Genomic DNA, 12945 nt, shown 5'->3' on the forward strand with positions numbered 1-12945 from the left:
AATACATCAGATGCACAACTTACTGACTACCTTAATGACTATTACCTGATGACTCCGACATCCAGAGTCCTGAAGTGCTTTGACAGGCCAGGTTTACTGGACATTAACTCCATCCTCCCAGACAAACTTGTTGCAGCCATTCACTACTTCTGAAAAGGGTCTTCAGCAAATGCCATCTCCTGGAGAATCTGGACAGTAAATACAACTAGGTTTGACTATTATTTATTGTTTACAGCTCCATCTTCAATGCTATAAATCCAAGCAAACTCATCTCCAAACTCCTCGATCTGGGACTCAGCACCTCCCTTTGCATCTGGATCCTTGACTTCCTGACCAACAAACTGGAACCAGTAGGGTAGGCTCAACACCTTCATCATGATTATTCTCATTTCACAAGGCTGTGTCCTCAGACCCCTACTTGCACAGGGTCCTCAGATCCCCGTACACTCAAACTCTGTGGCCAGGTTCTGCTCTACCTCCACCATGGTGGCCCCTATCTCAAATGATGAAGGAGACTGAGAGCTTAGTAACATGCTGTCATGACAACAATCTTTTCCTCAATTCAGCAGAACAAAAGAGCTGGTCATTGACAGGAAGGAGGGTTTTGATCAGCTGCTATCTTCATCAACAATGCTGAGGTTGAGAAGGTTGAGACCTGCAAGTTCCTAGGAGTGAACATCACCCGTTCTGGACCAACAGCTTTACACCATGACCAAAAAGCTCATGAATACCTCTACTTCCTCAGGAGGTGACAGAAATTTGGTAGGTACCCTGTTATGAACCCCGTAACTGGGTTACTTACCAGCAAAGATAGAGACGTCCGTTGGAGTCTGGTGATACTATTTTTAACTGTATTTATTAGTAAAAATACACAAAAATAATATCAATGCAAATATACAGATAATATACGTCATCAATTCTAACCCTAAAAGTGCGGGTATAATAATAATCAATAAGAAACAAGCTCTATCGTTGTCTATGGGATAATGAATTGTCCAATGGAAATATAAAGTTCGCTTCAGATCACACAGGTTGGGAAGATGCAATCCCTCAACCAGACCACTCTGGTTGTTCCCTGAGGGGTTTCAATGAATAGTACAGTACTCAATGCTCAATTCCTTCTCCAAGAGACAATAGCAGTAATCAGTGGTTCCATTGTGCTTATGTCAGGAGACATTCCACCTGGTTGTGTATTCTGCGTCTCTCTCTCTCTCTCTCCCATTTCCTGATATGCTGTGTATCTCTCTCATTTCCTGGGTCTCAGACCTGAAATAATAACGATTTTGCGATTGTCAAAAAGGAGGGGGCGACTTTGCACCCTTCTGCCCCTCAGAGTTGCTCCACATTCATAACAGCCCTTTGAACCTTGCCTATTTTTATTGATGCAGCACAGAAAGCATTCTGTCTTGATGCATAATGGCAGCTGCACTGCTCATGACCACAAGGAACTACAGAAAGTTGTGGAGACAGCTCAGTTCATCCACACAGGACAGTTGAATGCTCCTCTTGTGGGATGTCAGAAGACGGGAGACTACCAGTGTCTACCTGCAGATTCTAACAATCCACGTGAAAGAGTTGGAGATGGAACACTGGATTATTTGGGAGGCTGAAGGGGTTGTAGATAGGGTATATGGAGAGATAGTTGTACCCAGGGTGCAGGACACAGGAAAACGGGTGACAGTCAGGAAGGGGAAAGAGGTTAAGCAGCCACTTAAACAGTCCTGTGGACATCCCCCTCAACAACAGGTATACCACTATTTGTTTACTGTTCGGGGGATGACCCAGCAGAGGAAAGTCACAGTGTCAGATCTCTGGCACTGAGTCTGCCTCTGTGACTCAGAAGGGAATGTGGGGAGAAGAGACACGCTGTGGTGATAGGGGATTCGTTAGTTAGGGGAATGGACAGGAGATTCTGTGGATGAGAATTAGATTCCCAGATGGAATGTGGCCTCCCAGGTGTGAGGGTCCAAAATATCTCAGATCAAGTCCTCCACATTCTTAAACGGGAGGGTGAACATCCAGAGGTCCTGGTCCATGTAGATACCAATGACATGGGTAGGACAAATGATGAAGTTCTGCATCGGGATTTAGGTGCCAATTTAAAGGGCAGTATCTCCAGGGCTGTGATCTCAGGATTACTACCTGTGCCACGTGCTAGTGAGGCCAGAACTAGGAAGATTATCCAGTTTAACACGTGGCTAAGGAGTTGGTGCAGGAGGGATGGCATAAGGTTTTTGGATCATTGGGTTCTCTTCCAGGGAAGATGGGACCTGTACAGAAGGGATAGTTTACACCTGAACTGAAGGGTGACTAATATCCTAGTGGGAAGGTTTGTTGATGCTGCACAGTGGGGTTTAAACTAGAGTTTCAGGGGACGGGAACCAGAGTGCCAGAATAGTTAGTGGAGAGGTTGTGGATGCAGATATCGGTAAGACCTCAGACAGAGTCAGAAATCAAAGATTGAGCAGGGTGTGACTAGTGTCCTGAGCTGTGTATATTTCAATGCCAGAAGTATCATAGGAAACGTGGATGAGCTCAGGGCCTGGATCAACACATGGAATTATGCTGTTGTAGACATTAGTGATACTTGATTGCAGGAGAGGCAGGTCTGGCATCTCAATATTATGGGGTTCTGTTGTGTTAGATGTGAGGGAGCAGGAGGGATGAAAGGAGGAGGGGTGGCGTTACCAGTCAGGGAAAATGTCATGACAGTGGTCCATCAGGACAGACCGCAGAACTCAACTAGTGATCCCTTATGGGTGGAACTGAGAAATAAGAAAGGTGTGACCACATTAATGGTAATATTATAGATCACCCAACAGTCCGAGGGATTTAGAGGAACAAATTTGTAAAGAGATCACAGACTGTTGGAAGAAACATATGATTGTTATAGTAGGTGATATCGGCTTTCCAGAAGCCAATGGTACATGGAAGTGCCAATGAGAGAGTGTACAATGCTGAATCTGCTATCAGGGATGAGACAGGGCGGGTGACAAAAGGTTCTGTAGGGAAACACTTTGAATTTACTGACCACATTTTAAAGTAAATATGCTCAAAGATAGGTCCAGTGCATAGGTTGAGATTCTAAATGAGAAAAAGGCCAATTTTGATGGAATCAGAAATGATGTGGTGAGTGTGGATTGGGTCAGGCTGTTTTCAGGTAAGGGTGTACTGGGAAAGTGAGAGGCCTTCAAAAACAAAATTGAGAGTAAAAAAAACTTGCCTGCACCTGTCAGCATAAAATGTAAGGAGAATAATAAGTGTAGGGATCCGTTGTTTTCAAGAGATGTTGAGGCCCTGGTTTTGAGCAAAAAAGGAGGTGCATAGCAGGTATAGGCAAGTAGGAACACATGAGGTGCTCATGGAGAACAAGAAATGCAAGGGAACACTTGTGTGGAATGAGCTGTCAGCATCAGTGGTGCATGGGAGCTCCATTTCAACGTTTCAGAGAAGATTGGATAAGTACATGGATGGTAGGGGTATGGAGGACTATGGTCACAGTTCAGCTCAGTGGGACTAGGTAGCTTAAATGGTTTCTGCATGGACTAGATCGGCCGAAGGCCTTGTTTCTGTGCTGTACTTCTCTATGACTCTACCACTGCACCTCAGTACATTTGACAACAATAAACCAATCCAAATCCAATTAAATGAACAGTCTGACTGTCAGATGTTAACAGTATTATGAAGATTACAGGTGAGATAGCAAGAAATGAGTGCAATTTCCTCTTGACAAAAATAGAGCCAGACAAAAGAATTTGAATTACCATTGTACAATTCAGTACAGATTGGTTTGTCAGTATAGAATCGTGAAATCAAGTAATTAGGTTCCAAAAATAAGATATTTGCAGCTTCTTTAATGTTCAAAAAGCACATTCAAAAGGTGGGCACAGAACTGGAGAGTATGACATCGGTGGCAGAGCGGAGGGCGCTGAGTAGGCTACGGTCAATCATGGAAAACCCTGAACAACCTCTGCACAGCACCATCCAGAGACAGAGAAGCAGCTTCAGCGGCAGGTTGCTGTCAATGCAATGCTCCTCAGACAGAATGAAGTGATCATTATTCCCCAACGCCATTCAGCTCTACAATTCAACCACCAGGGGCAAGACATGTTAAAGTGTTGGGGTTAGGACTGAGCTTAAATTACCACTCAATGCACTTTAGTAGACTATTTAAGAACTTTTTAAAAGCTATTTATTAATGCTTTTTGGGAGGGTGTTTTTTTGATGCATATCATATTTATACTGAGTTAAATACTGTATGTAATTATAGTTTTGCTACAATAAGTGTATGGGACACTGGAAAAATGTTGAATTTCCCCTAGGGGATGAATAAAGTATCTATCTATCTATCAAGGCTGAAATTCATCCATTTTTTCTTGTGCTGCGCTAATTCTAAATGCAGAATGATGAATAAAGATTATAGTTCATTTTCAGACTTTGGTTCTTTGCTACAACTTTCCCTATAGTGCCCAAATCACCATGTCCTGTGTCTTTCATTCTGATTTCCCAATCACGTCTCACCCTGAAACTCATCTGTTGCTCAATCACTCTTTCTGCATCTCTGTTCCTCAGTTATCTTTCTGACCTCTGTTTCAGAGTGGCCCACTCTCTTCCTGATTCCCTCCCTCCCACAGTTCTTCAACTCTCAGTCATGTTAACTGTCCCAATTTGATTTCATTCATCATGCAGCTTCCCTGCAGTGGCTGCCTTCAAAGTGTGCAACCTACAACTGGGGTTGGAAATGGGAATTGCAAAGTTTCTTAGACTTTTTATACCATTCGGTGAAACATTTGGAAGGTTGAGATAATCGTTCAACTAAGGAGGCATCTGGATATCATGGAGACATTAGGCTTCTGTTATGAAGGCAAATTAAGCTGAGACAATTGATAAATTGAGAGCAGCTGCTCCATCTCACAGTGCAGAGGTTCTCATTGGGTTAACCGTCCCATGGGAGGAAGGAGTGGAGGCTGCCCATGAGCGGAAGAGGCTGAAGTACTCAGTCCTAGCAGCTGAGTGTAAGACATGAGGCAATCATCTACCCTGACAAGGTTACCCTGTGATAGGGCAGTGACAGGAATGAGGCTCAGGAGGCCCACCAGAGAGCTGGCTGAAGAGGCAGAAAGGGCAGCTTTTGGCAGTGGCTGAGGAGCAAGGACATAACTGAGGGACCAACTAACCCCACTGGAAGCTGCAGGCGGTGACAGGGAGGCCCGTGTCACTGCTGTGCCACCAGGAGATGGACCAGGGCTAAGGGAGAGAAATATCAATGAGTGGTGGTCCCGGCTGATGACCCTGCAGCTGACCTGAGGTCACTGTTGGAGTTGTGACAGTTAGCAATGAGAAGCAGGGAACAACATCTTCCTGTAAACCTCATTCGATCATTGGTAGTGCAAGAGGAGCATTCAGTTCCAAAGTTAAATATTTACTTGATATTTACTTGCAATATTTACTTGCCATTTTAATTTTATCCACAGGGGCCTGTCGTAAGGCTGCTAATTTATCTCGAATAATTGATATTAAACCTTTACCTAGCGGATTAATGGAAAGAAATAAGTCCATAGCATTTTTTGCAGGTATATCAGGAAAATTAGGAATTAAAGGAGCAATAAAGTGTCTAATTTGGTGATATCTAAAAAAATGAGCATTGGGCAGATTGAACTTAACAGAGAGCTGTTGAAAAGAAGCGAAGCGATTATCAATGAAAAGATCTTCAAAATATCTAATGCCCTTCCTATACCAATCATGGAATGCTGAATCATATGTAGTAGGTAAAAAAAATGTGATTATGTACGACAGGGCTGGAAACGGAAAAACCATGGAAACCATAGAATTTCCTAAACTGAGCCCATATACGCAAAGTGTGTCTAACAAGAGGATTAGCTACTAATCTGGACAAACAATTAGGGAGTGCAGAGCCAGGAAGTGCAGAGATAGATAATTCTTTAGTGGAGCTCAACTCCATTGCCACCCAATTAGGGCACTCGGGTTGGCCATGAAAGAAAGACCAAAAGGTAGCACAACGTATATTGGCTGCCCAATAATATAAACAAAATTTAGGTAAAGCCATGCCACCCACTTTTTTAGGTTTTTGGAGATGGATTTTATTAATTCTAGAGCGCTTATTCTTCCACAGATATGAAAAAAATAATAGAGTCTAAGGAATCAAAAAAAAAGATTTAGGAATAAATATTGGAATTGATTGAAATAAGTATAAAAATTTAGGGAGAACATGCATTTTAACAACATTAATACGACCTACCAAAGACATAGATAGAGGTGACCATTGTACCAGACTCTGTTTTATAGTATATGAAAGATTGGCGAAGTTTTCACGAAGGAGATCTTTCAACTTCCTTGTGACTGTAATCCCAAGATAAGTAAATTGATTATGGACTACTTTAAAAGGGGGATCACGAAATGTTAATTCTTGTGCTTCTTTATTAATTGGGAAAAGTTCGCTCTTGTGTAAATTAAGTTTATTGCCAGAGATCTGGCTAAACTGGTCAAGAAGTGAAAACATTGGAGGTAAGGATGTAGACGGATTTGAGAGAAAGAGTAATAAGTCATCAGCATAAAGAGAAACTTTATGCTCAACACCCCCTCTCCAAATCCCGGTCAATTCAGGACAATTTCGAAATGCTATCGTCAAAGGTTCTATAGCCAAATCAAAGAGAAGGGGACTTAAGGGGCATCCCTAACGGGTGCCACGTTTGAGATTAAATACCTGGGATTTCTGAAAATTAGTTAAAACAGAGGCAGTAGGACAGAAGTACAGCAATTTGATCCAAGAGATAAAACTTCGACCGAGGTCGAATTTTTCTAAAACTGCCAAAAGTTAGTTCCACTCTATACGATCAAATGCTTTCTCCGCATCGAGGGAAATAACACATTCAGGAATCCCAGCTGGAGGTGAATATAAAATATTAAATAAATGCTGAATGTTAAAAAAAGGGAGACGGTTTTTAATAAAACCAGATTGGTGATCAGAAATAATAGAGGGAATAACGGTTTCTAATCTATAAGCCAAAACTTTAGCCAACATTGAGCAGAGAAATCGGCTTATACGAGGAACACTCTGTTGGGTCTTTACCCTTTTTTAATAGAAGAATAACAGATGCCTCATTAAAAGAGGGTGGCAATTTGCCGTAATTAAACGAGTCGGATAATACTGAGAGTAACTGAGGAGAAAGAGGTGAAGAGAATGATTTATAAAATTCTACAGGGAACCCGTCAGGTCCAGGAGATTTCCCTGAGGACAGTGCAGAAATTGCAAAAGATATTTCTTCTGATGATATAGGCGCATTAAGTTTGGCTTTAAAATCAGATGAAAGTGAAGAAATATTCAGATTATTTAAAAATTGATCAACAGAGATATTGTCATTCAAAGATTCAGAGGAATAGAATAGAATTTTTTTAACGTGTCATTAATTTCTAAATGATCCGATGTAAAGTCTCCGTTCACCTTCCGGATCTTTGTAATATGTTGTTTGGCTTTGGAACGCCTCAGCTGAGTGGCTAGAAATTTACCAGACTTATCACCATGAATGCAAAAGTGAGTCTTGCTTTCGAGAAGTTGGCGTTCGACAGGTTGAGTAGACAGAAGATTAAATTTAGTTTGGAGTTCAACACGCTTCTTGTATAGTTCAGGGTTCTTAGTTTGAGCATATAGTTGATCCAATTCTTTAATCTGGTTAATGAGGTCTAATCGATGTACACAGGACCTTCTGTTGAGATTTGCTGTGTAAGAGATTATTTGACCCCTCAGATATGCTTTCATGGCATCCCAGACAATCTGGGATGACACTTCAGGTGATGTATTGGTGTTAAAATAAAAGGTTATCTGATCCTTAATAAATTTTAGAAAATCATCATCCGATAATAAAGTCGAATCAAACCGCCAGTGTTTATTCCTCTGAGGGAGACCAGGAAAGCTTAAAGAGAGAGTAATTGGGGCATGGTCAGAAATCAGTATACTCTGATAGTCACAAAAATAGGCAAATGGAATAAGTTGGTTATTGAGTATGAAATTGTCAATTCTAGTGAAAGTATGGTGAACATGTGGAAAAAGAAGAATAATCTCTCTCAGTAGGATGAAGGAAATGCCATATATCAGAGATACCAAAATTAGAGAGAAACGATTGGATAGCTAAGGCAGATTTAGTAGGTGGTCTGGTAACAGAGGACAATCGATCCAAATTAGGATCTAACCAACAGTTGAAGTCACCACCCAGTATAAGAGAGTATGAGTTTAAGTCTGGTAGTGAGGAAAAAAAACGTTCAAAAAAGTTAACATCATCAAAGTTGGGGGCATACAGGTTTGCTAGTACAACTTTAGTGTTATATAGTTTACCAGAAACAATAATAAAATGGCCATTTGTATCAGATATTTTATTATGGAGTTCAAAAGGAATATTTGAGTTAATAAGGATGGAGACCCCCCTAGCTTTAGTGGCAAAAGATGAATGAAAATGCTGATCCGCCCACTTTGACAGAAGCCGGGATTTATCAAAACAACGAATATGAGTTTCTTGAAGGAAAGCAATGTCAGCTTTCAGTTGTTTAATATGTGAGAATACCTTCCTCCTTTTAACAGGGTGATTCAATCCCTTTACATTCCAGCTCATGAATTTAAGTGCACTAGCCTTTATCAATTACTAATGCTTAAAAGGCAGCACGCATATAAAAAGTCAAGCAATACAATAACAGTCTGGGAGCAGAAATGTGGACATAGATTCGTAAAATCAAAACATAAGCATGTCCTGAGCAACAAAGTAAAACAATAAATACAGTGAGTGATGTTAGAACTGGAAAACCCACCCCACCCACACAACCCAAAACTAGACAGCTACCAAAAAAAGCAGCTAGCTCTACCAAAAAAATTAACCCAAATATAACTTCAAGATCTGTGTCATTAACAACAGTTCCGTATAAATACTATAGCAAATGGTAACTAGTTTATGCACTAGAAAACATAACTACAAATTGGAATATCTTCTGCAGAAATATAAAACTTAATACAAAGAAAATCAGAAGAAAACCAAAACTAACCTACCCATGAAAAATTATAGAAGGTTAAAGGAAGAGAAAGGGAAAAAAAGGGAAGAAGGGGAAAATTGTAGATTCAAGGAGAGTACTTATCAACCAATTACAGAGAAAAAATATCAAAAATTTAAAAAAAAGTGAAAAAAATAAATAAAAAAAATCAGCAGTTAAACTGTGAATCAACCAACAGGGAGGCCTTCAATAAAGACTTCAAACCTCCAAAACAAGTTAGTCAATTGTAGAACTCTATAGATAAAGTTTACACAAGATAGATTACACAAGTACAATTTAAACGTCCACAGGGAAACATTAAGCACAGAATGTCTATTTAAAAAAAAGACACAGCAAATCCAGGGAGATTGTCAACAGCCCTTAGAGTTTCAATAAATAATGTCTGAGTGATTCAAGTAAGGTCTGAGTCTGGAAAAAGTAATTTTACTACGAAAGGTACTTATCCACCATTTTAGGAGGTCCGATCGGGTTCCGAAGATGGCTGGATGGCCGGAAGACTTCCAACAAATGCCTCAGCCTCCTTCACTGACTTAAACCACTTATATTTTCCAGTACTAAGCGTGATTCCTAAATCGGCAGGATTGCGAAGAGAGGGTCTAAGTCCACGATCAAAAAGCACTTTCATTACACCTTTAAACTCAGCACACATCTTTAAAACCTGGGAGGCAAAATCCCCCACAAAGCGAATGACTGTATTTTGAAAAGCAAAAGTACCTCTGCGACGTGCCTCCATATTCAAACGGTTTTTTACCTGGTATTGATGAAAGCACAAAATTACCGGTCGTGGGCGGGACCCCAAGATTGTGGGGGAAACGTAGACCCTGTGTGCCCTTTCGAGCTCAGGCGGATTCGGAAGCAAATCTTCCCCAAACACCTCACAAAGGAACTCGGAGAAGAACTTCACGGGTGATCCCTGTTCGGTGGCCTCTGGCAAACCAAGGATTCGTAGATTGCAACGTCTGCTCCGGTTTTCAAGATCCACCATTTTGGAAAAGAGTTTGTTATACTTTTCCTCTAGGCTGGAACAGAGAGTCTCCAAGTATCGAACATGAATTTTTTAAATCTTCAGAAGTCGAATCGATGAGAGATAAGTGTTCAGCATGTTCGTCCACTCTAGCGGTGATCCGATCCAGTTTGGCGTCCAGCTGGTTGAAAGCAGTTCTAAATTCCTTAAAAATATCATCCCGATGTTGTTCCAGCGCAGTGAGAGTCTCAGTCGGCAAAGCCGTAGCTTCCTTTTTCCCGGATTTAGAACTCTTGTTAGACATTGTAAGGTAGATGTGTTTGCAGGCGAGTGAAAGAGACCAAATAAAGTTCCTAACTAAGGTTTAAAAAATGGAGACGTTTAGTGCAAAAATAGCGAAAATAATGGAACAAAAGTTCGGAGCAGCTAAGCAATCGCCATCTTACCGGAAGTGGTATATACATTGACGTTAATGTCATGTCTATAGATAGCCACTCCCTGAGCATATTCCAGCCTGTGGTGATCTGTCTCAATGACTATCGTCCAGTAGCACTTACGTCTGCAGTGATAATGCTTTTTGAGAGGTTGCTGATGAAATTGCCTGAGAAGCAACTTGGATCCACTCCAATTTACCGACCAACACAAGTCCACAGCAGATGCCATTTCATTGGCTCTTCACTCAACCCTGGAACATCTGGACAGCAAAGGCACACACATCAGGATGCTCCTTATTGACTACAGCTCGGTATTCAATGCTCTCATCCCCTCAAAACTAATCAATAAGCTTCAAGATCTTGGCCTTCATCCCTTCCTGTGTAATTGGATCCTCATTTTCCTCACTTACAAAACCCAGTCAGTTCAGATTGGTAACAATATCTCCTCCATAATCTCCATATGCACAAGTGCTCCACAAAGCTGTGTGCTTTGCTCCCTGCTCTACTCGCTTTACACTTATGACTATGGCTATGCACAACTCCAGTGCCATGTTTATTTTTGCTGATGACTCCACTGTCATAGGCAAATCAAAGATGGTGAGGTATCAGCATATAGAAGGGGGCATTATAATTTGGCTGAGTGGTGCTACAACATCAACCTCTTACTCAATGTTACCAAGACCAAGGAGATGATTATTGACTTCAGGAGATGGAAACCAGAGGTCCATAAGCCAGTCATAATTGGGGGATCAGAGGTGGAGAGGGTCAGCAACTTTAAATTCCTTAGTGCTATCATTTCAGTGGATCTGTCCTGGGCCCAGCGAGTAAGATGTAAAGGGAGAATAATTACACCATTTGCCAGAGCTGGAGTGGCCTCTGTGACTGGATGGGTCACCATCTTGAAATGTGAGAAAGACAAACTGACCCATTAGTAATTCTTGGCAAATTGTCTGACCGCAGAAACCTATATGAAATTTATATTGTAGCTTATTTAAGTACTTTTTTGGAATTTATGAATTTTAAAGTACAAACTCTTTTGATTGAAATATGATTTTTCGTTATAATCAGTTTGTTCTAATTTTGATAGAGAAGTCTGCAAAATTATGTTTTGAAAGCTGAATAAAAATTGCTTCTAGGTTTTCTGTCTGTGGGAACTCTTTAAAATGAGTAGCTGTTGATCCCCATGGAACCTTTGAACTGCAGACCAATAGCCTCAAGGCAGAAATCCTTGCTGCAGAGATTTATTTGGAACCTTCTTTAAGACTAAAAGGGAAGTCCCTCACTGTAACTCTGGCTATTAACTCTGGGTTATTATACTTTAATGTGACCCCTCTTCCAATATATAAATTGTTAGCTGATTTGTCATATACCATTTTTCTATTTTCACTTGAATCCTTTGGAATGTGTAAACTTGCAGTTGTATCCCCTTTTCTGTGCTTGATCCAATGACTTTCAAACTTTTTTAACTCTAGGTGAAATTTTGTAAGCGGTAATGAGCAACCATTTCTCTCACAACTTCCGCTGAATTTCTGTCATAAATATTGTGTTGGAATTCTTTTTCAAGTCTTTTTGATGTCTGTTAAATAAAAAAAATTATTCATTGATGTGGATGATTTCGTTCTTTCAGGTTTGTGTTATTTGCATATTTAAATCCAATCATCAAAATCTCTTGCAAAAGTGAACACCAATACATATTCATGCAATAGTTAGCAGAGCAAATAATCTCACCGTTCTTACTAACAAGTTTGTGCATATCAAATATATGACACCATTTCCATTCTGTAATTGCCAGTCACAGTGCAGTGAATTTCCCAATTTTTGTTTGACTGTAATGTTGCTTGTCATGTAGAACATCTACCAGTAGGTGGCTGCCTAATGTAGTAGCAGCTCTTCAGATTATTTAATCCATTTTTGGTGGATTTCTTGTAACATTTTAGAGAACAATTTGGCCAGTTATATTTTTCCGTACAAGAAGGAATTGGAGGCAATATCCTTCTTGAAGAACACCTGATCTTTGTGGCAAAGATATTCCCTACAGTCAATAAATAAGAGCTTACAGAATTATAACCCAGTCGTGATGAAGGAAAGGTGATATATTTTTTACATCTGCATGCTATGACTTAAAGGTAAACATCAAGCTGAAAAATGCTGTGATGTTCCCAAGCACCGGCTGCCCCTGTTGCAAGTATAATAAAAGTGTCAGGTACAGGACTATAATTTATAGATGGCAGGGCAAGTTGGGAAGACTTCTCATAACAAAGTGTACAGTATGCTTGAGTTTAATATTAGACTAATAGAATGCAGAAGTAAGGAATCATGCTGAATATTATAAAAAAACTACGGATGGAATTATTTGTATGATTATGTTCTTTATAGGATCACAATCTAGGAATGGTAGCAAGGGTTTGATAATTGTGAGTTGGCATGGCATCTAAACTTTTGACAAACTTCCTATAGGTGTGTGGTGGAGAGTATATTAACTGGCTGCAGCAC

Source organism: Hypanus sabinus, chromosome 14, assembly GCF_030144855.1.
Source record: "Hypanus sabinus isolate sHypSab1 chromosome 14, sHypSab1.hap1, whole genome shotgun sequence".
Classification (NCBI taxonomy): Eukaryota; Metazoa; Chordata; class Chondrichthyes; order Myliobatiformes; family Dasyatidae; genus Hypanus; species Hypanus sabinus.